The sequence below is a fragment of the Dasypus novemcinctus genome, chromosome 16 (assembly GCF_030445035.2).
Source record: "Dasypus novemcinctus isolate mDasNov1 chromosome 16, mDasNov1.1.hap2, whole genome shotgun sequence".
NCBI classification, from domain to species: Eukaryota; Metazoa; Chordata; class Mammalia; order Cingulata; family Dasypodidae; genus Dasypus; species Dasypus novemcinctus.
The window spans coordinates 77,911,813-77,932,911 of NC_080688.1; the positions used below are offsets into that span (position 1 = coordinate 77,911,813).

A 21,099-nucleotide genomic window follows, 5' to 3' on the forward strand; every position below is an offset into this window, starting at 1 on the left:
ATTTTTAAAGTAGCTTTAGATTACATACATGTTACATCAAAAATATAGGGGATTCCCATAAGCCCTACCCCTCACCCCTCATCCTCCCACATTAACAACATCTTTCATTGGTGTGGTACATTTGTTACAATTGAGGAATACATACTGAAGCACACTATAGTAGCCAAGGACTGTGGTTTACATTATAGTTTACACTGTGCCCCGCACAATTTTAGAGATTTTGACAAAATGTATAAAGGCCTGTATCCATCACTGCAATGTCATGCAGGGCAATTCCAGTATCCCAAAAATGCCCCCACGTTGCACCTATTCTTCCCTCTCCCTTTCCTCAGAACCTCTGGTGGCCACTGCCTTTATATCAATGACACGAGTTCTTCCATTGCTAGAATAATCATAAGTCTACTTTAGACTAATTGTTTTCCACCCTTCTGTTTGTTCATTCCTCAGTCTTGAGGATTTGGATATGGTGATGCCCACCCTGTCTCTGATTGAAAGAGGGCTTAGATCCCATGTGGCAGTTGACTGGACGGTAATGTTTGCAGTTGCAGACACTCTATTTCCTGAGATGGGCATTGTCCATCATCATCCTTTTGTTAGTTGTCCTGGGTGAGTCCAATGAACTGGTGAGTAGGTATTGCAACTCTGCTGAGATTCAGGGCTCAAGTGGCATAGGAAGAGATGGAAGATTTAAGGCTCCGGGACATATATTTAACAAATATAGTGCTAACTCTAAGTTCAAATAAAAGGTGCAGAAGAGCCATGTGTAGGGAAATTATAAATGAGTCTAACTCTGTTACAGTGGGGAGTATATATTCCAAAGTCAGGCCCACTGACAGGGTGCTGAGTTCCTGAGTGTCTGCCCTGCCTATAGTGTCTAGAAATGAAATTTGAGGGTTTTTTAAATGTCCCTTGACTATATAGTACATATATTGTATAAGCTGATTTTGCAGAGTTTCCTTTTTCTTCTTTTTATTCTTAGGTACTGTGTTTCCCTCATACTTTTAGCTATTTTTTTTTTCACTAATTAGCTATCCTAGACACCAATAGCTGCCAACATCAGGCAATTTTTAAAATACTTTTTTCCATTTATTTTCAAGTAATTTAATGATATTAACTCTTTCAAAGCTTTCAATGAAATATTGCTAACTTGCAATGTTTTTAAGTCAGAATCATTATTTCGAATATCTCAGGTAGTAAGTGCTAACAAATTATATGATGTTGTGATTTATATTTTCTCTTCACTAAGGAAAATAAAAATGATTTTTATGAGGAAATATCAGTGTTTGCATTTTGTGATTTTGCATTTTCTAAATTTGAGCCATAGAGCATATAGATTATATAAAAATTACACAAGTTTGAATTTACCATTAATTGGGAAAATAGGGGTTTTTTTGATGATTACTCCATCTAACACAGAAATATAAAAAATTATGAAATCCATTCAAAATAGGAACAAAATGATCACTAATGTAAAATAGATAAGCATGACTAGAATTGTCTCACTAATGGAATGTAGCCTGAAACTTTACATAAAATGTTAGCATTATTCCCTCTATACTCCAAAAATTAAAATAACATTTATTGGGACATGGACGTGGCTCAACTGATAAGAGCATCCGCCTACCATATGGGAGGTCCAGGGTTCAACAAACCCAGGGCCTCCTGGCCCATGTGGTGAGCTGGCCCATGCATGGCACTACCGCGTGCAAGGAGTACTCTGCCATGCAGGGGTGTCCCCCACGTAGGGGTGCACCACATGCAAGGAGTGCAACCCGTAAGGAGAGCTGCCCCACATGGAAGGGGCACAGTCTGCCCAGGAATGGCGCTGCACACAGAGCGCTGACACAGCAAGATGATGCAACAAAAAGAGACACAGATTCCTGGTGCCACTGAGAATGCAAGAGGACACAGAAGAACACTCAGTGAATAGACACAGAGATGGGGGAGGCAAAGGGGAGAAAAACAAATAACAAAAGAAATCTTAAAAAAAAAAAACATTTTCCATTGCCTGCACACACACACACACACACACACACACACACCAAGTAACGGCTGTTGATGTATTATGCCCAACTCAACAAGTATATGGCAAAACTTCTCTTAGAAAGGAGAAAAGGGCATCTGGGGTGTGTCATGGTGACAGTATCAATAATGGGAGCTAATCATTAAAATCCCTGAGGTTCTCCAGTAACTCATCTGCCTAGATAGCACGGACTTCAAGAAAACAAATAAAAGTTTGAGTTTGGTAAGTTCAAAAGATTCATTAAGAGGAAGAGATAGAAAAGCTGATGAGAGTCAATTTACTTCTAAATATCATAAATAATTTAGCATAGCAGTTAATCATCCTGTGATACCAACTGGATGTTTAGACAAGAAACATGAAACTGAGCTATGTCCCATTATTGGTTTAATAAACTGTAATAAAAACTTTGTTTCATTAATCCAACTTGGTGCCTATATTTAAAAGCCAGCCTTAGTTACGCATAACTTTCCCACCTGGGGTATCACTTCCAGTGCCCTTCCTGTGGCCTCTTCCCCATCATCCAGGCTGAATTTCTTTCCTGTCCCTTGTAGGTAGCATGTGCACCTTCATGGGCAGTACCCTCTCCTGACACCTGGCTGTTGCTAATCTCAGCCCCTCTACCCCAACCTAGTGTCCTCAATATATACCAGAGCTTCTCCAGCTTGAGCGTGCATACAAATCACCTGGGGATCTTGTTAAAACGCAGATTCTAATTCAGTGGGTCTGAGGTCAGGTCTGAGATCCCACACTGCTACAATCTCCTAGGTGATGCCAGTCTCCTCGGTGATGCCAGTCTCCTAGGTGATGTCAATCTCCCAGGTGATGACAGTGCTGCTAATCCATAGACTACACATCGCATGGTGAGCTTGAACACTGACTGGCCACCAAGCCCTTCACTGGAAGCCCACCTAACGCTCTTGTGTCCCGCCCCCCCCTTCCAAAATGTCTCATACTTCAAAATGATCTCTTACCACTACTCCCTGCCTCCTCTGTCAGCTCCTGTTGCCTAAAGTACCTCTCAGGGAAGCAAGTGATGCCTGAGAGTCTTCTCTCAACTATCCTCTCCCGTCCTCCCAGAGATTATGCTTGCTGCTCTGTGTGACTCTCAAAATCAAGTAGTCTTAACCTGAGGTCGAAATATTGGTAAATTTTCTGGGGAGGGGAGGCAAAGTTATTACCAGATTTTCAAAGAATTCCCTAATCCCAAAAGATAAGCCATGCTCTTGAAAATGTTCCTAAGGGAATGAGCGAAGCAGGGGTGAAGGGGCACTTAGCTCTCCTCGTTTTACTTTGTGAGCCTGTTCATGGGCAGCCAGAGAGGGTAGAGTAAGGGGCTGCTGTGAACCCACTACGCACATTCCCAAAGCTCAAGGAAGAAGATGTTTTTGGTTCTGCAACCTTGGATTCAAGCAGAATCCAATCTGGAGGCTGGGGTGCAAGTGGTCAGGTCCACCACCAGCCCCAACTGAAAGGAGGCGGAATCGAATACCAAGGAAGCTGCTGGGCCCAACCCAAGTGGGACTAGGAGCCAGAGTCCATGAGTCCAAACACCAAACCCAGGAGCTGGCAAAGGTCCTCGAGCCATCAGGTAAATACGTCTCCCTGCCAAAGAAAAGAGAATCTGGGTCTTCAGGAGGACTGGAAAGTGTAATTTCTCCCTCATCCACCCACACTGGGCCCTGGAAATGCCTTGTTTAGCTGTATATTAAATGAGAGAACATGTGGAAAGCACCCAGCATGGAGCCCAGCAGACATCAAGGACTCAATAAATATTAGAGTTCCCTTCCCTATTAAAAGTAACACCAGTCACAGTGTTTGCGTGATTCACTTGCCATTATTTCCACACGGCACAGTAAGAAGTATGCACATAATTAAATATGTACCACTGTGGTAATTTTGCTTTTAAATTTTATTGATAACATCATTATACGGTTTACGTAAGCTTAGAGTTTTTCTGCTGAGGCAGCATGGTTATCCGTTCCTAACTTTCAAAAAAAATTCAAGGGAACATCTGAGGAAAGAACAGTGGTTTGACAAGGCTTAACACGGTAAGAAAGTTTTAACATCTCCCACAGTGTGAAATATCCTTTTCCTCATCGCTCTTCCTTTTGGGGCCCAGCCCCAGCCCTCAACCATGATACTCCCACAAACTTGCCACCCTCATCCCACCACACAACACAGATCATAGTGCTTCCCTCTCCCTCCCTCTATTCCCATTTTTCAAAAGCCTCACATCACTGCTGGCGAAGACCAGGCAATTCTCCAGGAATATCCCCTTCCATCTGTCTCTGCAAGCTTTGACTCACTGTGCAGTTCAAACCTGAGTGGTCTGGGAACACCAGCCAGGGTAGAGCATTCTGCAGGAGCTGGCAGTTTCCCGTCAAAACTGTCTTCACTACCGAAGCATCATATCACCGGCTGGAAGTGAACAGGCTGTGGCCTGATGCCCGAGGAAGCTGGAAGCAACCACACCCATTTATCAGAATCTGGGAACAAGATCAGAGTGACAAACAGCAAGACCTCTCAAACTTGAACTCAGACCGTGAGAAACCAAGCCTAGTGCTGAGGCTGAAATTGAGGTTGTGGTGAAACCCACTGGAACCATCCATCATTGTCTGGATAGGAAGTATTCTTCCTAAAAATCTATGAAGCCATTGAATATAGTTACAAAACCCTCAACAGTATCTATCACTGCATAACAATAATCTTGATTCATAACTAGTGTCAGGAAATGACAATAGTCGTAAATAGAATCAAGCATTTCAAAATAAGCCTTGTGATATCAAACAGCTTCAGCTCCCAACTATATCCTAGAGAACATTTTAAACATGCTCATCACAGAGTACACTGGAAATAATCCAGTAGGCCTGGTTGCCAAGAACATCCCCTGATATATATTTTTTATTTAAACTGAAAATAGGATTACTGTCAACAGGTCCCTGACACACATCACTTTTTGTGCAGGTACCGCTGAAGCTACTAAAAAGCAAGCTATGAAAAGGCAAGCACAGCACCAAATCCATTAACTCCGGTAGTTCCCCAAACCCCTGGGCTCTTTCAACTAGGACTTGGTATCTGATAGTTAAAGCTGCCACTTCTTATAAAGAATGGTACCCTTCCCATCTTCTAATAGTGTGAACCTTTCACCATGGGTATACGTTTCCCATCACACTGAATAAACTAAAATAGAAATGGCAATAAGCATCCTTAAATTGATTATTGTTACCAGGTTTGCAAAGATGAATAATAGAACTTCACTATATTGGAAATGAAATGATTCTTAACTTTCAGAAAGAATGACTTGGGCTAGAATTTCATCATCAAACCAGGTAAATTTTAACAGCACATTAAAAAAATAACATTGGGATGAAATAACAATGTTGAAAAGCACAGTGGATAGAAACATCGAGAAGACAGATGAAAGGGGATATTTGTCAGTACAAAAAAAACCCAAAATGATCCTCATTATAATTCTACAGAAAGCCTTAGTGACCAACCCAGATATGAGAAACTGCCCTAGGAAGGATGGTGTACAAGTTATACAAGCAGTAGAAAGCTTAGTGAAGGCATATTCCTTACAAGTAGCAAATAGCCTCTTTTCACTCTGTTGAATAGTAATCCATTATTTCTTTGAAACAGATACAAACAGTTACAGTCGGCAAATAATTCTGAAGTGACTCTCTATCCACCTTTTTAAACACACACACACACACACACAACAATGGGGGGGCGGGATCCAGCTTAGTTATTTCATAAATATTTGAACTTAATTTCCAACATTTACAACGAAAACTTACTATTTCACTTTTATGTTGTCTCCGAGTGCATTTCCTTAAAAACTAGTATTCATATATCCTATGGCATGATATTCTAGTCATAGACATTTGCAGGACATGCAGCATATGATGTCACAGCCATTTCTTCAAAGTCTTAGTTTACCAGAGCTGCTATGACAAACACCACAAAACTGTTAAACAATAGCTATTTATTGGCTCACAGTTTGGAGACTAGAAGTCCAAAATCAAGTTATCTCCAGGTCATGCTTTCTCTCAAGAGTCCTTAGCATTCTTGTGATGGCTTGCCAGCAATCCTTGGGGTTCCTTGGCTTGTAGATGCAACCCAGCCTCTGTCACACAGCAATCTCTCTTTCCTCCTCTGGCTTCAACAATTCCTGCTCACTCATCTGTGTTTCTGTCTAGAGTTCCTCTATGGATTAAGGCCCACTCTCATTCTATTTGGCCTCATCTTCAAAGATCCTGTTCCTACAGGCCCAGGGGTTAGGGATTGAACATGTCTTTATTGGGTTGGTGCCCGATTCAATACTCTACAGCCATATTATTCCAGCTCTTATCACCTGTAGTTCACCTTATTAATCAAGTGCTCAAAACAATCTCAGAAGGAGAGGGGGAGATTAGCTCTGTAAGAATCTTGAAACAACCTGTCCCTGGACCTAACTTGTGGCCAGTTTTTCATGAGATAGCTAGAACTCCTCCTATTAAAGTTTCAGTCTGGGAGAATCAAAATACCCTCAAACTAGCTTTAAGGGAAAAAAGGGGAATATTTGTATACAGTTGCAGAGGCATCTTACAGTATCCGAGGGAGGAAGTTCAGCTCAACCTTCCAAGGACTGGATCCAGGGAGCAAAGCCTCCTCTTTGCCCCTGCCCTCCCTGCCCGGCTAGCCTCCACCTGACTCCCTCTGCTTTGTATCTGCAGGGCACACAGCGCCCCAGCCAACTGGCCCACCCTTACATTCTATTCCCATTCTATTCCCAGGGAATAGAAGCAGCTTGGCCTTGGCTTGGATCAACGCCCACCCGGTTCCAAACAGCTTTGGCCTGGGGGGAGGGGCAGAGTCCTTTGTCATAAACAAGGCTGCAGAGAGCCATCAACAAGGCTGCAGAGAGCCATCCTTTGGCAGAGGGGAGCAGTTTTTAGGCAAGGCAGAGATCTGCTGACCTTGTACCCCAAAAGTTTCCTTGTACAGTCTCTATAGGAGTCTACATACATAATGCTGTGTCTGCCATCAGAAGACATATAACTAGATATCCCCGGTCAGATTCTTTCATTAGAATCAGGTGTAAATTCCCTTCTCGGAAAATATGTTCATGTTCCTTCTTTTATTTGGAGAGACTTTCAAGATACAATTTTCTTCCTCTCCTAGTGAGAATCTGATACTACCTACATTGTCACAAGAAGCACATTTTTGGCATCCCCCACCCCCGCAAAAAAGTCAGGAATAGAGTGTCCTTTGACAAGCCTGGTAGAATTTTGCATCATATTACTGACAAGCTTACATTTGGACACTATTGACCAAATACAGGGTTTGTACTGCAATAGCTTTGGGAAAACCACTGCTGATCAAGAACTGACACGAAATCCCATGTTCCAAGATACTCTCCCCACCCCCACCCCCAAATGAAGGAAAAGATCAAAACAATTATCAGGAAAGACTAACATTATAGTTTACACCATAAAAGTACTGACTTCTGCTTTTAGAAAGAGTTAAAGTTTTCTTGAGCATCTATTAGGTTTCACCCACTGGGCACTGCACACTGCATTTATGAGATAATTTAATCCTTATAGCTAGCAACCCTGCAATTCTGTGGATTGGAAAAGCTAAGCCTCAGAAAATTAAATAATTTGCCAATTGCCATGGAAATAAAATCTCAACCTGATTCTGTCTGACCCAAAAGCATATGTTGTGTCTCTTATTAGTACTAAGAGCTAGTATTTATTGAGCACTTAGAGTATGTCAAGGCCCTCGTCCCAGGGCTTCATACATACTGACTTACGGAATCAATACCTGAAGTAGGTACTGTTATCTCCATTTTACAGGTATGGAATGGGAAGTAAAAAGAGGTTACATACTTGTCAAAGTTCACACAGATGGTATATGTGGAGCTCAGATTAGAACCCAGGAGTCCAACTGCACATCACATCAAGTTGCCTCCACTGGAGAATTTGAGTCTGTAGAGATTATTCTCATCATCAAATTCATATCCCTCAACAGTGTCTGTGAGAACAATCATGATTCCATCACAACTTCAAAAATATATAAGTCAAATTTGCCTGGATTTCCTTTTCACTCCATGTGTGAAGAATGGAAATGGCAATCTCTATGTATTAGCCAAAGGGGTACTGATGCAAAGTACCAGAACTTTGTTGACTTTTATAAAGGACATTTACTTGGGGTAAAGCTTACAATTACAAGGCCCTAAAGAATCCAAATCAAGGTACCATAGAGGTACTTTCTCACCAAAGGCCACTTGTTGAAGTAAGATGGCGGGCGATCTCTGCCTGGTCTCTCGGGCCTTCTTCCTCTTAAGGCTCCGTGGGCCCAGCTCCCTCCCATCTCAGCTGTAGGCTGGCATAGGGCTTGTCTCTCTTCCTGGGGCTCTAGCTGTCTGAGTCTTCTTTCTGCCACATAGCAGGGCTGAAATGACCAGGGTCTCTCCTTTGCCATGTCTATAGAGCTCTCTACCATCCTGTGTGTTTTCTTCAGTGAGTGTCCATTTATATCCACCCACCAAGGGGGTAGGAACTCAATCTGAGTCACACCCTACTGATGGGGTCAAATCAAAACCCTAATCTTAACAGGTAATTTAATCAAAGACATCTCAGGTGAATCTAATACAATCAAAGGGTGTCATGCCCAGAGAAACAGACCAGTTTACAAACACAGTCCTTATCTTTTTGGGGGTTCATAATCTCAAACCACCATTTAGGATTCTCAAATCCTTATTCACCCTAAAACAGCTCTTCTTCCTTTCAGCCTCTAAAAGTTTAGCCTCTAAGGTGAAGATGTGCTAAGGATGTTATGAGCCAGGGAAAATCCCTTTTTATTTCTGCATGTAATCATGTGTGTGTGTGTGTCGGAAGAAGAAGAGCACAGTATTAAAGAATATTGGTAACTCTCTTCTAAGAATTTTCTACTTCCTACCTCTCCCTTTAAGCGTACAGACCTTTAATGAACTGTTTTCTTCCAAGTCTTATTTTTTTAAGATTTATTTTTTATTTATTTCTCTCCCCTTCCCCCCACCCCTCCACAATTTTCCACTCGGTGTCTCCAAGTATCTTTTTGTTTTCTCCTTGCTCCATTAAAAGTCTTCCTATTTCAAACCACTACATTGCAACTGGCTTAGAAAATGTACTGTCATCCATGCCTCATACATTGTGTCCAAGGGACTTGCCTCACAGTAGCGTCACTTCAATTGCAGCAAGCTGGCCATAGTCCATGACCTGTGGCAGCCCTCAGGGCCATTTATTGTAAACTACAGCTTGTAGATGATGCTAATGAAGTTCCTCAAGAAGCCACATTTGCATTACTCCACACTTTGCTGTGTCCCCTTTAAAACTGCTAATAAAAGATTAGCAAGAGTGTTCTTGATTATTAATTTGTTCCCTCATTTTCTTTACCCATTTCTGTACAGGAAAACCATTTCTATTTGTCCCAGTGTAATATAACCCTTCATGACCATCCAAACCCAAACACCAAAAAAAATTTTTTTAATCACAAAATCCTAATTGGCAATTGCCTCCAGATTTAGAGCTTTATATAAAAACTGTTTGAGGCATTCATAAAGCTGGGAAAGAGTTGCAATAGCACTGTGCTTCTGGAAAGATGAAGCCAATTTCAGAATCCAATTTTCAAAAGGAAATGCCACGTTTGTTTCATGTCACCCTCTGCTTTGGATCAGGAAAAATAAAAGCCAAACAAAGCTAAAACCATTGGACTGGCTGGTTATTTCCAAGCAAATCAGAGGGCAGATGGAAAGCCATTCAGTTGGCTGGAGCACCTTGTCTATCTTCAGTGGCTTTGGAAGCAGCTGAGCAAAGCTTAGTCCCTTTGGAATGAGAATTAACACACACATAACACACTTTGAAATGTTTATATAAATAACAATATTAAAAAATACAGCCTGGGCTGTCACACAGACAGGTGGCCTGGCTGCCTTAGCGGCTCTGGTACAGGAGGCAGGCTGCCGAGTTTGTCATGGGCCCGGTCTCTTCTCCCCTGCCAGCCGCCCTGTAGTGACAGCAGAGACACAACCTTGGTTGTACATGTAGCCCTCCAGCCCAGCACAATCTCTCACTAAGGGAGAAGGATCTCTGGAAGGGAACTACCTGTGGTATTTTGTAGATTTAGAATCAACCTTTGAAGTATGAACATGTATATGTGTATATATTAATATAAAAAAGAAAAAATCACCCACACTACTACATCTGTGTGCATTTACATATATAGTTTATTTCCAGCTACCTACATACATGTGGATTAAATGAATAAAAACCTGTAGCTATACACACATACATACACATTCACTCACACACATATATATTAAGCACAGAGAAAGGGATGTAGATGCACCACACACGTCATATATGAAGTAGGTCAATGATTCAGAGACATTCTTATATAGACTTGTGTACAAACAAAAAATGTAAGAGCGGTTTTCAATGGGTGTCTTTCTCCTACATTCAGTTTTCTTACCAGAGACCATTTTTCTCATCACTGCCTGGTGAAAACAATTTGAGTGCCACCTCTGCTGGTGTTCACCAAATGTAAAGAGAACACAAGGCCCCAGCAGTCCATCTAGTGGTGCCAGCTGCTTGTGTGGCAGTCCCCAAATGCCCCCGCCTACTGCAGGGGCCGTGCAGATCATACACGCCAGAGTGCTGGGGGGCGTGGGGGAACACCGCTCAGTTGGCTGGCTGATTATGGTCTGGGCCCCCTCTGATCATCCCAGTACACAGTGCATCCCCTCACTGCTGACTGCAACACAACTGGGCACAGGCTCTATCCAATCTATTTCTACACAGTATTGTCATTGGTCAAAAATGGTCTTGTTCCCCTATTCCTCCATTTTCCAACTGAAAAAAGAAATGGAACAGATAAGCCTGAGCTCAATTTGTTCTGGCAATTATTGCAAAGTTCCTCCTGTGAGGGAGGCCTTGCCCATTGATGCGAGACGACAGCAGCCATCCAGGGTCCAGACAAAAGGAGACCCTGCTTTTCTCCCAGTGTATTCAGCCATGTTCAGACATATTGGCTGAGATGCCTGCCCATTCACATCTTAATGGGAAAAAGAGAGAAGAACCTGAAAGGGGGGGGGGGGGGAGAGAATAAAAGATTATCAAGTGACACCAGAGAGAAAAGGGATAAAAACAAAACATGAACTTGGTGAGGAGGAAGAAAGAAAACTATTTTTAACACAGAATAATAAATCATTGCCATAATGGTGGATGTAGATGTTTTAGTACCACCCTGATAAATTATGTTTTTATTACAGATAAAGGTTACTATAATGATATTGAAACGTGAAACTGAAGAAAGCTTTGCTTGGAGGTTGGATTATGTAAGCCCCATTTTTCTATATCCCTTTCCCTCTCTCTTCCCCCCCCCCCCCCCACTTTGCTAAAGCACCGCTGCACATTAATTCAACCAAATGAAACTGGTAGAATGAAATACCACCAAGATGCATTATAAAGTGTAATTCTTCTGAAACAAGTACGTAACTTTATTAAAAAACCAAAGCACCAGTCAAAAAGGTGAAAGAAATATATTACATTATGATGAAAAAAAAGAGATCATTTAAGAAAAGGCTGAAATAACACTTCTTTCCGAAATGCCATATGAAGACTTTTTTAACACTGGGGGGAAAAGGTGACTTTTTCTTAACACTTTTCCTTATTCTCTGTTTCTCTGCTCATGAAGAGAAGGAAAATGTTTGTAGATAAGGTCACTTCAATTTCTAGGCTGGGACATGTGTTCCTCTCTGGAAACAAATGCCCTCATCTTTACCCCTTTCAACAGTATCTTATGATAATTGTTCTATCCATCCAACAACCCTGTCTACCAGGAAAACAGCTGACAAGAAGTAATGTCAGAGTTAGGTCTATGACATGCCAGAAATCATTTCTCCCAACAAATGTCACTTATTTTAAAGGAAAAGTAATGAAATGAACAGGGGGAAATTAAGTTCATTTTAAAATCATTTATTAGTTGCTTCTCTTCAGTCATAATAGAAATGTAGGGAGGTGGAATTATAGATTCAGTAACAACATGCATTTTTTTTCCATTATGGAGAATGGCTAATTCAACAGATGAATCATTAGAGAATGATCCCTCTGGCCTTATGGAAGTCCATACATAGAAGCTAAAAGAAAAAGTTTAAGATATAAAATATACCATAAAATTGGTGGGAAAAGTGAACTACAATCCCCAATGAAATTACCTCTTACAGCAATTAAAAGCCCGTTTGTTGGAGCATTAACAGCCTCAGGCAAATTCAACAAACCAATTCCTGAGTGCCAGTAATGACAGATTTCTTAGGGAGTATTATTCAATTAACAATCATCTGAAAGAGCAGCGTGGCCGAGATACTGCATTTACTTACTGGAAACACTAAGCAATGATAAGTGGGAAAGACGTGCAATTTGCTAGCTTCCCCATTATCTTTTGCTTCTGAAATACGTAAGGGGCTGATACATATTTGCCACTAGATATTTTCAGCTGTTTGTGAGGCCAGCATGTCCAAAGAGCTTTAGTTCTTACTGTACAAAGCCGCTGAGAGTCCCTCGCAGTTTGATTCTGTTAAGAAAGCCCCCAGGGCCTCAACTGTTCAGGGACAGCATTCTTTGCCCTTCCCCCTCTGGACCAGAACAACTGCCAGCTCCCCTTCCAGTGGACAGCAGACGCCCGCCCACCCCCATACATCATTTGCTGCTAATCACCTCAACCTAAGTGATGCCTTTTGTTCTCACTCCCTTCCCAAGTAGCTGTAGGTTGCAGCAACTTGGTGGCTGGCTCCAGAGACACATTCCAACCCGTGGCACTGGCAGAGGGAGAAGGAAAGCCTTAGCCCGGTGCAGCTCTCCTCTCCTCAGAGACACTGGACGGAGTGCCCTACATTCAAGGGCCTCCTTTAGAGCTGATTATCATTTAAAGGACAATTTCAAACTGGCAAAGGAAGGGACACTTTAAGCTGTACTGACATACAGAGGAAAATGGCAGCATGAAGGGAACGCCACAACTAGAGGGGCGCGCCTGGAAAACTGCAAAAGTAGTGTACTCTGTGGCAGAAGGAGAAAAGTAAGTTATGAAAGTTTTCATATCATCTGCTATTTCTATGACCTATCTTTCCAAAGTGTTTAAAATTGGGTAATGAAATAGAAAGATTGTCTTGGGAAATGAATGTTTCAATTTAGTTCCAGAGGAAGCTAAACAAAGCTATCCGAGATAGTAATTTTAAATTATTATTGGGTGGCTGTTAATTGGAATCACCAATGTCCATTGAAATTCCTGCCAACAGAAAATCTTTATCTTGACTTGATTTGTGATAAATTTATAAATGAACAGTCGATGTGGAACATGCTTATTAAGCAAAGCAAGTGTCTGTTCATGGCTTCTGAAAAGAACCTGAAATCTTAACCATTTAGCTCATGCTGGTGTTTGGGAGATTAGGATGAGGTTTGCTTAGAGGACTGGCTCCCACAGCAGATTAAGATTGACTGCAGACGGAAAAGATTTTTCTCTTTGATTCTTCTGAGTCCAGAGTGGCTTTCACTCAAAGAATATCAAAGGCATCTGATTAAACACATTTCCCAGCAGGATTTTATCATAGGGCATGCTTTATTATGTACAGTATAATCAGATTGATATCATATGCATCAGCCAATGAATGTCTTGTTTTGAAACAACTTGTGGAAATAGATTTTTATCTCTTTATTTAATCCTAATTTGGTGCTATTAACCACTTCCATCACTTAAACTGACTATTATGATTAGAATCGGCTTGATATATCAGAATGTATTTCCATTAATTAAGCCTTTCTTTTTAGCCTCCTTCTTTAACCTTCATTTCCTCATAATACTTTGAAAAGAAATATTTGCAACATCTTTTTCCTTCATATGGATTGAACCAGTTCCTGTTGAACTATTCTTAGCCTTCTAGTAGAAGAATAAAAACTTTTAGAGTTTACGTAATTTCTTTTAATGATTCTTTACTGTATAGGAAAGATGAAAGGGACTGTGGAGGAAAAAGATAGTAAATTAAAATGTGTAAATGACACATAAGAACATTTTCCATTTCAAGGAAACCAAATCTTTACTGACATAAAAAAGACATATACAGGAATTTTAAATGCTAATGCAGTTTCCACTAGTAACATTTGAATATCAGAAAGGAAAAAAAATGCCAGCAAAAAAGCAGGTGAAGAAGACTGTAATTCCCAAGCAACACTTTTTCCAGACAGCAGAGCTCACAATCCTGTCTTGCCACAAGTATTGCCCGAGATGAATAGCAGGTGATAAAAATGTTTTGGGTTTTTTTTTTGCTGATACTTTATAGCAAGTAAAAGTAGAAACAGAATCAAGCATCATCATCAGTTGACTGTACTTTAGAAATGGACAGTGAATTCTTTTCACTGTATACTTGTAAATTCAACATTTTCTCCTAGGCATAAATGTGAATGTTCTAAATGCTTGTTATTATGTAAAATTGGTATTTTAATATATCCTTGTTTATAGGATTTGTAAAAGACCTTGAGGTTCTTTGGTTCTGTCCTCCATCTTTGGCAGATCTTTACCAAGCCAGTAGGAAACTTCATCCCCTGCTGTCTCCTGACCCCGTCTCCTCCCCCTGTCCCCCAAAAGGACAAGGAATTTCTCAATCTCCATAAGCAACCTGTCCCACTTTATAAACTTCATTGTCAGGAAATTCATCTTTTTTTAAATTGCTCCTGCTACAAATGAAGGGCATCCTCCCTGTTCCTGGCTCCTAAGAGATGCTGATCATTTATGAAGATGAACTTAAAAATGCAGATGTCATTATTAACTGCATGTTGCCTTTTTCTCCTCTCACCTTAAAGGTCCCCTTTCCTCAGACTCTATGGGTTTCAGCTCTAATGTCCTGTGGCCTCCTCCCAATCTGCTCCATGTTGCCACCTTCATTCCCCACACCCCTTTTGCTTGGAGCCCTCAGGAATTACAAAAGCTCTGCTGAGGAAACCCAGTCCTCCAGGGGGCTCCTCAGGATTCTGTTCTTTTAATATTGCCATACAATATTAAATGAGACTGTTATTGTGCTGAATTGTTGTGCACTTTTGATTCAATTTAACTACATTCCTGTTTGTATTAAATTCCTGCTTGGTACAGACTCCACGATAATTCAGAGGATACAAATGTGACAACCCTCAGCGAATTCACAGGCTAGTGGTCGAGGTGAGCTATGTTGGCATAATGTCAGACCAGCATGTGGTCATGGGGCCATGGAAGACATGCCTGGGAATTAATAAGTGCTTCCTGGAAGAGAGTTTGCTAAACAAGCAAGGGCCTGGAAAAGGCATGCCCAACAGTGGACACAGTTTGAACAAAAGTGTACCACACTAATATGGGGTGTTAATGGAGAGAGGGTGGTAATGGGAAAGCCACATTTTCTACATAATTTTGTAAACCTACAACTTTATTAATTTTTTTTTAATTATGAAGGCTTTAAAAATATAGGGAGGGTCTGTAATTTATTTTGGTGGACCAAGAAATATGAGGGGTACAGGGAGATGAGGGTCTACAGATGGCAGATGCAGGTCCTTAAATACCTTATCAAGTTTAGATTTTATCAATTAAGAAGTGAGGAACCCTTAGAGAAGTTGAAGCAGATGACTGACCTGATAAGACCTGCTCTGGCAGGTACCAGGAGAATAGATTAGAACAGGGACAGCAGGAGGCAGCTGCCACAAGGTAAAGGCCTGACATTTAAAAGGCCTGAACCAAGGCAATGACAGCAGAAATGGAGCAGAAAGACAGACTGCAGAGAAGCTTTGAAGAAAGAATCAGTAGAATTTGGTGGGTCTAATGACCACATCTGGGACAGGGGGAACCTTCCACTGACTTCTAGATTCCTAATTGGATGGCTAGAAGTATCATTCTCCAAGTGGGAGTAAGCAGAGCAAGGGGGTTCCTACAAAGAAAAAATTTTTGAAAAGGAGTCAAAGGGGGAGGAAATGATATCCACTATGACCCACAAATCGTATTTATTTCCAGATGTCACTAGATTATTTTCTTCATCTTGACTTCTCCAATTAATCAGCACCACATGTCAAAGACGAAGCCTTTACTAGGTTTTACTTGTTCCACTTTGGTAGCCTTTCAGTGCTCAATGATCATGACTTCAGATATCCTTAAAATTATGAATGAATATTAAATACTCAATACAGGACCTAATCCTATCCAATGCTACTTGCTATTTGCATTAAAGTTGAAAATGACCCACTGATAACAGTTCTCCAGTCACTCCACAGTGAAGTTAGAACCATATTTTTTCACTTGTTAAAAATATTAGACATACTCAACATTGTTTTATATATATAGCTTACAGAGAGCTCCCTTTAGATATCCCTTAGCTACACCCATCTCTAATTGAAAACTAGCCCATCTAACAAAATTTATTCTATGTATATTTGTTGTTGTTGTTTTAAATCAAAGAATAACTATCCCCCCACCACCATCCCTTTCTAAATGCAAGAACTTGCCTTTTAATCTGTGACAGGGATTGGCCTTTTACTATTCTGAGATCACAAAAGTTCTTCAGCGTTGAACTAGTGGCACTGGATGACTTCATTGGTACTCCACGTGTGGCAGATTGCATTTTCTAAAGATGGCCCCAGTAGTATCTCCCATCCCATGTTCTCTTCTAGAGCTTTGCATGTGTTAAGACTTTCATATTTAATTAGAAAGCTATTCTTCCACAATTCTATTCTTGCAGTCAATCTTACTATTGTAATTAGTGTAACTTTATTATATTTTACAAGCCCAAGTCCCCTGCTTTACTATTTTTTTCAAACTGGTATTAACTGTCTTTTTCTTCTAAATGAAAATTAGAACCACTTTGTCAAGTTTCAATAAAATTCTGTTGGAATTCTTATTAAAGTTCTACAATAACCAGAAGAGAGTCTTTATAACAACAATCAACCTTCTCGTCCAGGATGATGGTATTTCTGTACATACATTCAAGTGAGACTTTGCCTATTTTGATTGTACTCAACGAACACCCTCTAGAGAATATAAAATAAGAATATTTGTCATATATGGTTGGATTTCAAAAGCCCAGGAGAGTTAGAAACCGTTGCTTTTTCCCCCAGGTGTCTTCTCTCTGTGTCCATTCACTGTGTGTTCTTCCGTGACCGCTTCTATCCTTATCAGCGGCACCGAGAATCTGTGTTTCTTTTTGTTGCGTCATCTTGTGTCAGCTCTCCATGTGTGTGGTGCCATTCTTGGGCAGGCTGCACTTTCTTTCGTGCTGGGCAGCTCTCCTTACAGGGCACACTCCTTGCACGTGGGGCTCCCCTACGCGGGGGACACCCCTGCGTGGGGCGGCACTCCTTGCGCGCATCAGCACTGCGCATGGGCCAGCTCCACACGGGTCAAGGAGGCCCGGGGTTTGAACCGTGGACCTCCCATGGTAGGCGGGAGCCCTATCCATTGGGCCAAGTCCACTTCCCTTCTTCTGTTTTTTAATACCTATTGGAGAACACAATCTTTATGAAGAAATTAAAAAGCCAGTTTAAGTCAGGAGATTTTTTTTTTTATAACAGATATTTGTATGTATGTTGATGTCCAACCATATCAATTCACTGTTGTGGTATATACTTTTATGCTGTTTCTTCTTCTGTATATATAATATACATCACAGTAGTTTAATAGAATGGAAGAGTATTTCAAATACAGCCAAATCTCATTATTCATAGTAGTTGTGTTCTACAGAGTTCCCAGGAACACTGAATTAACAAACGTTTAACCAGCCTTATTCCACCTCAACTGGGAATTCATACATGCACACGTGGACGCAATGCACATGTGGACGCGACACAAACATACACATCCACAAAAGACCAGGAATGCAAGGCAAACATTCTTGGCGCATAAGTGGGTGATTTACAAATACGAAATTTGTGAATAAAGGGGACAGATTGCTCTGGGGATTCATTCCTCTTTGCCTTACTCTACTAATAGATAGTGTAGGGGTTAGCAAGTAGAAGAAAGGTATTTGCATCCCCTGACATACCTTCCCTCTTCTCTTCCTTCTTTTTCTGCCCTCTTTTTGGGCCATGTAACACCTAATCATATTTTCTAAGTTATCTTAGGCATCTCTTCTAGGAAGGCTTTCCTGATTCCATCCCCTGATTTCGAGCTGGATCAGTTGCCTCTCTTCGGTGCTTATGAAGTATATATGCTCATTCTCTGCACTTACCACATCTGCTTATTTGGTTGTCTATCAACATCACTAGACTACTAGCTCATCTAGGGCAGTGAGGATATCATAGTCACCATGGAATATGGATCAGCATCTACCACAACATTGATCTATCCATCATAGCCCTCAGTTAATGTCTTTCAAATTAATAAGCAAGTGAGAAAATAAATGAATGGATGAGAAAGGCAGGGCAATGATGAGGAAGGAGAAGAAAGAAAGAATGGTCTTAAAATGAAACTTAAGTATAGCCATATGATGAAGACTAAATCAATTAAGAGTTTTAGGTTCAAGAAAGAGGAAATTATCAAAGGAACAAATTTTCAGGAAGTGTAAGATCTATAACACAGGTGGAGATTGACTTTGAAAGGAATTATAGAAAAGAGATTTTTTTATCATCACCTGAGTTAGGGAGGTAAAAATCTAAACTACCAGAGATACTTGACTGACATATTCCTTTAAGTAAACAACTTTCAAGAATCACATAAATTTAATTTAAACCACTAAAATTTTTCACATCCCATTTCCCTCATAAGGTTCCCAAGCATTTCTACAATAGATTCTTTAACTTCACATTATAAAAAATAATGTCAGAGATCTGAAACTCCTCTGACATTTAAGGATTTATTATATTTGCTGTCCAAGAACAAAAATAGCATTTGTATAAACTTACTGTTTTCTTTACTTTTGTTGACATTATACTGTCTTTGATTACCTAAGTCTCTTAATAAATTTACCACTGTGTTGCTGGTAAGAACATATATTAATATCATAATGGAAAAAATATTTTCCATTTTTAATGGGAAAAATATTAGTTAAATCAAATATAGATCCTGAAGGTAAAAAAAATAACAACAAACTGTTAAATACTTCTTTATAGTTTAAGAATAAATTGGCACTCAGTTAATATTTACTAAGTGCCTAGAATGTGCCAAATTGTGTACTAGGTATTACAAATACATGGACAAAAGACACAGCCATCTCTTCAAGGAGCTCCTGAATGAGGAAGAGATAGAAAAACAATTGCAATACTCAATAATGAGGGATAATGATAAGAAGTACACAAGTTGCTTTGAGAAGACAGATGAAAAGGGAAATGGAGTAAAATAATGAAAAGCAAAAACTCCATCTAAAGGATTAGGCCATAATAATATATAATTGCTCTTTAAAGATGATTATCATTGTCAAATTTGGAGGCTCAGAAAGTTTAAGCATCCTGCCCAATATCCCATGTCAAGGGGCAGAACTGGAATTGGTTCTCAGTCAAGATGTCCTGATCAAATTAGGTACCTTGCTCCAAAAGAGAGACACTAAAAATATATATATATATATATTTTTTTTTAAAGAAGTTTTAGATTACATAAATGTTACATAAAAATAGAGAGGATTCCTATATAACTCATCCCATCCCCCCTCACACTTTCCCACATTAACGTCTCTCATTTGTGTGATACATTTGTTACAATTGATGAACACATATTGAAGCATTGCTACTAACCATGGACTATAGTTTACACTTTGCCCTGCACAATTTTATAGGTTTTGACAAAATGTACAGTGGCCTGTATTGGTCATTATAATGTCATGCAGGACAATTCCAATGTCCCAAAAATTCCCCCATGTTACATCTATTCTTTCCTCTCCCTCCCCTCAGAACCTCTGGTGGCCACTGCCTTTATATCAGTGACACAAGTTCTTCCCTTGCTAGAATAATGTCTATAATAGAATAATAATAAGTCTACTTTAGTCCATTGTTCATTCCCCAATACTGAGGATTTGGGGATGGCGATGCCTGCTCTGTTTCTGATTGAGAGGGTTGCTTAGATCTCATGGGGCAGATGGATGGAACTGTCTTGCTTGCAGTCGTAGATATTGAGAGACTTTTTTGAAAGTGCGTATTTAAAGACAAGTTTTTCTTTTCTGTTAGCAGGGTAAACAATAAACATCCATGAGATTTGTGTTTGGCTTTGTTTACCAGCAAGTTAGAAGGCAAGTTATTTTTTTTCCTTGGACAGATTACCCAGTTAGCGTCTTTATTTCGTTACTTATACACATCCAAAGAGTGAAAAGTAAAATACACACTATTCCAGTGGAAGAATGGGATTGTATAAAAGAAGCAACATCTGAAAACTGACAAGTCAAAAGTCTCTAGCCAAGCTCAAGTTCAAATTTCACCAAGTCAGCACCCAAGACGCCACTTGGAGCTGACAGGCACCAGGTCTATGAGCAGAACTCAATAGGGTGCACTCAGTGAGCCCCAAGGACTGCTCTAAGGGAGAGGAGCTCACATTCTTTATGCCCAAAGCTGCTTTGAAGATGTGGACTGAAAAGGGAAGCAAAGTTCTTATCTCTTTAAAGAATAACATGTAGAAAGATGAATTTTTTATCCCAAATTCTAAACCAGATTTATCACCTTGCCTCTAATGAGTGCCTCCTCCCAACTTCCTGCCATACTCCAAGCATAAAAGCTCAAGTCATCTTTGATTCATCCTTCTACCTACCCCCTGCCTTCACATCTAGTTAGTTTGCAGGTGTCGGCACCTTTACTCCTTGGTCTGTCAGACCTCTCACCTCACTTTTCCTCCCCTGGTTTCCCAGCTGAAATTCTCCTTACCAGTTCTGCCTGTGTGGCTCCAGTAGCCTCTTAACCAATTGTCTCACCCACTCTCCACTCCTCTCCTGCAGTGCTGCTAAACAGAGATTTCATCATTACATTTGCATGTTCAAAACCTTTAAATGCTCACCAGGAACTATTAAATGAATTCCAAATACTCCAGTCCCTAGACTGGACCCTATTCTCCAAACAAAGTAAATGGTCATTCTCCCA

General features: G+C 40.4%; 1 protein-coding gene across 3 annotated transcripts in view; it reads left to right on the forward strand.

The window, feature by feature from the left end:
- CDH20 (cadherin 20) overlaps nt 1–21,099 on the forward strand; it is a 201,156-nt gene that overhangs the window by 122,433 nt on the left and 57,624 nt on the right. The window contains exons 2-3 of one of the 3 annotated variants that reach the window (XM_058277839.1): nt 11,316–11,381; nt 12,802–13,117. The exons of 1 other annotated variant lie outside the window; for it this stretch is intronic. The gene's annotated coding sequence lies outside the window, so the exon portion shown is untranslated. Of the gene's footprint in view, nt 1–11,315; nt 11,382–12,801; nt 13,118–21,099 lie in introns of those variants that run through there. One more of the 3 variants, XM_004478670.5, reaches the window with a different exon arrangement.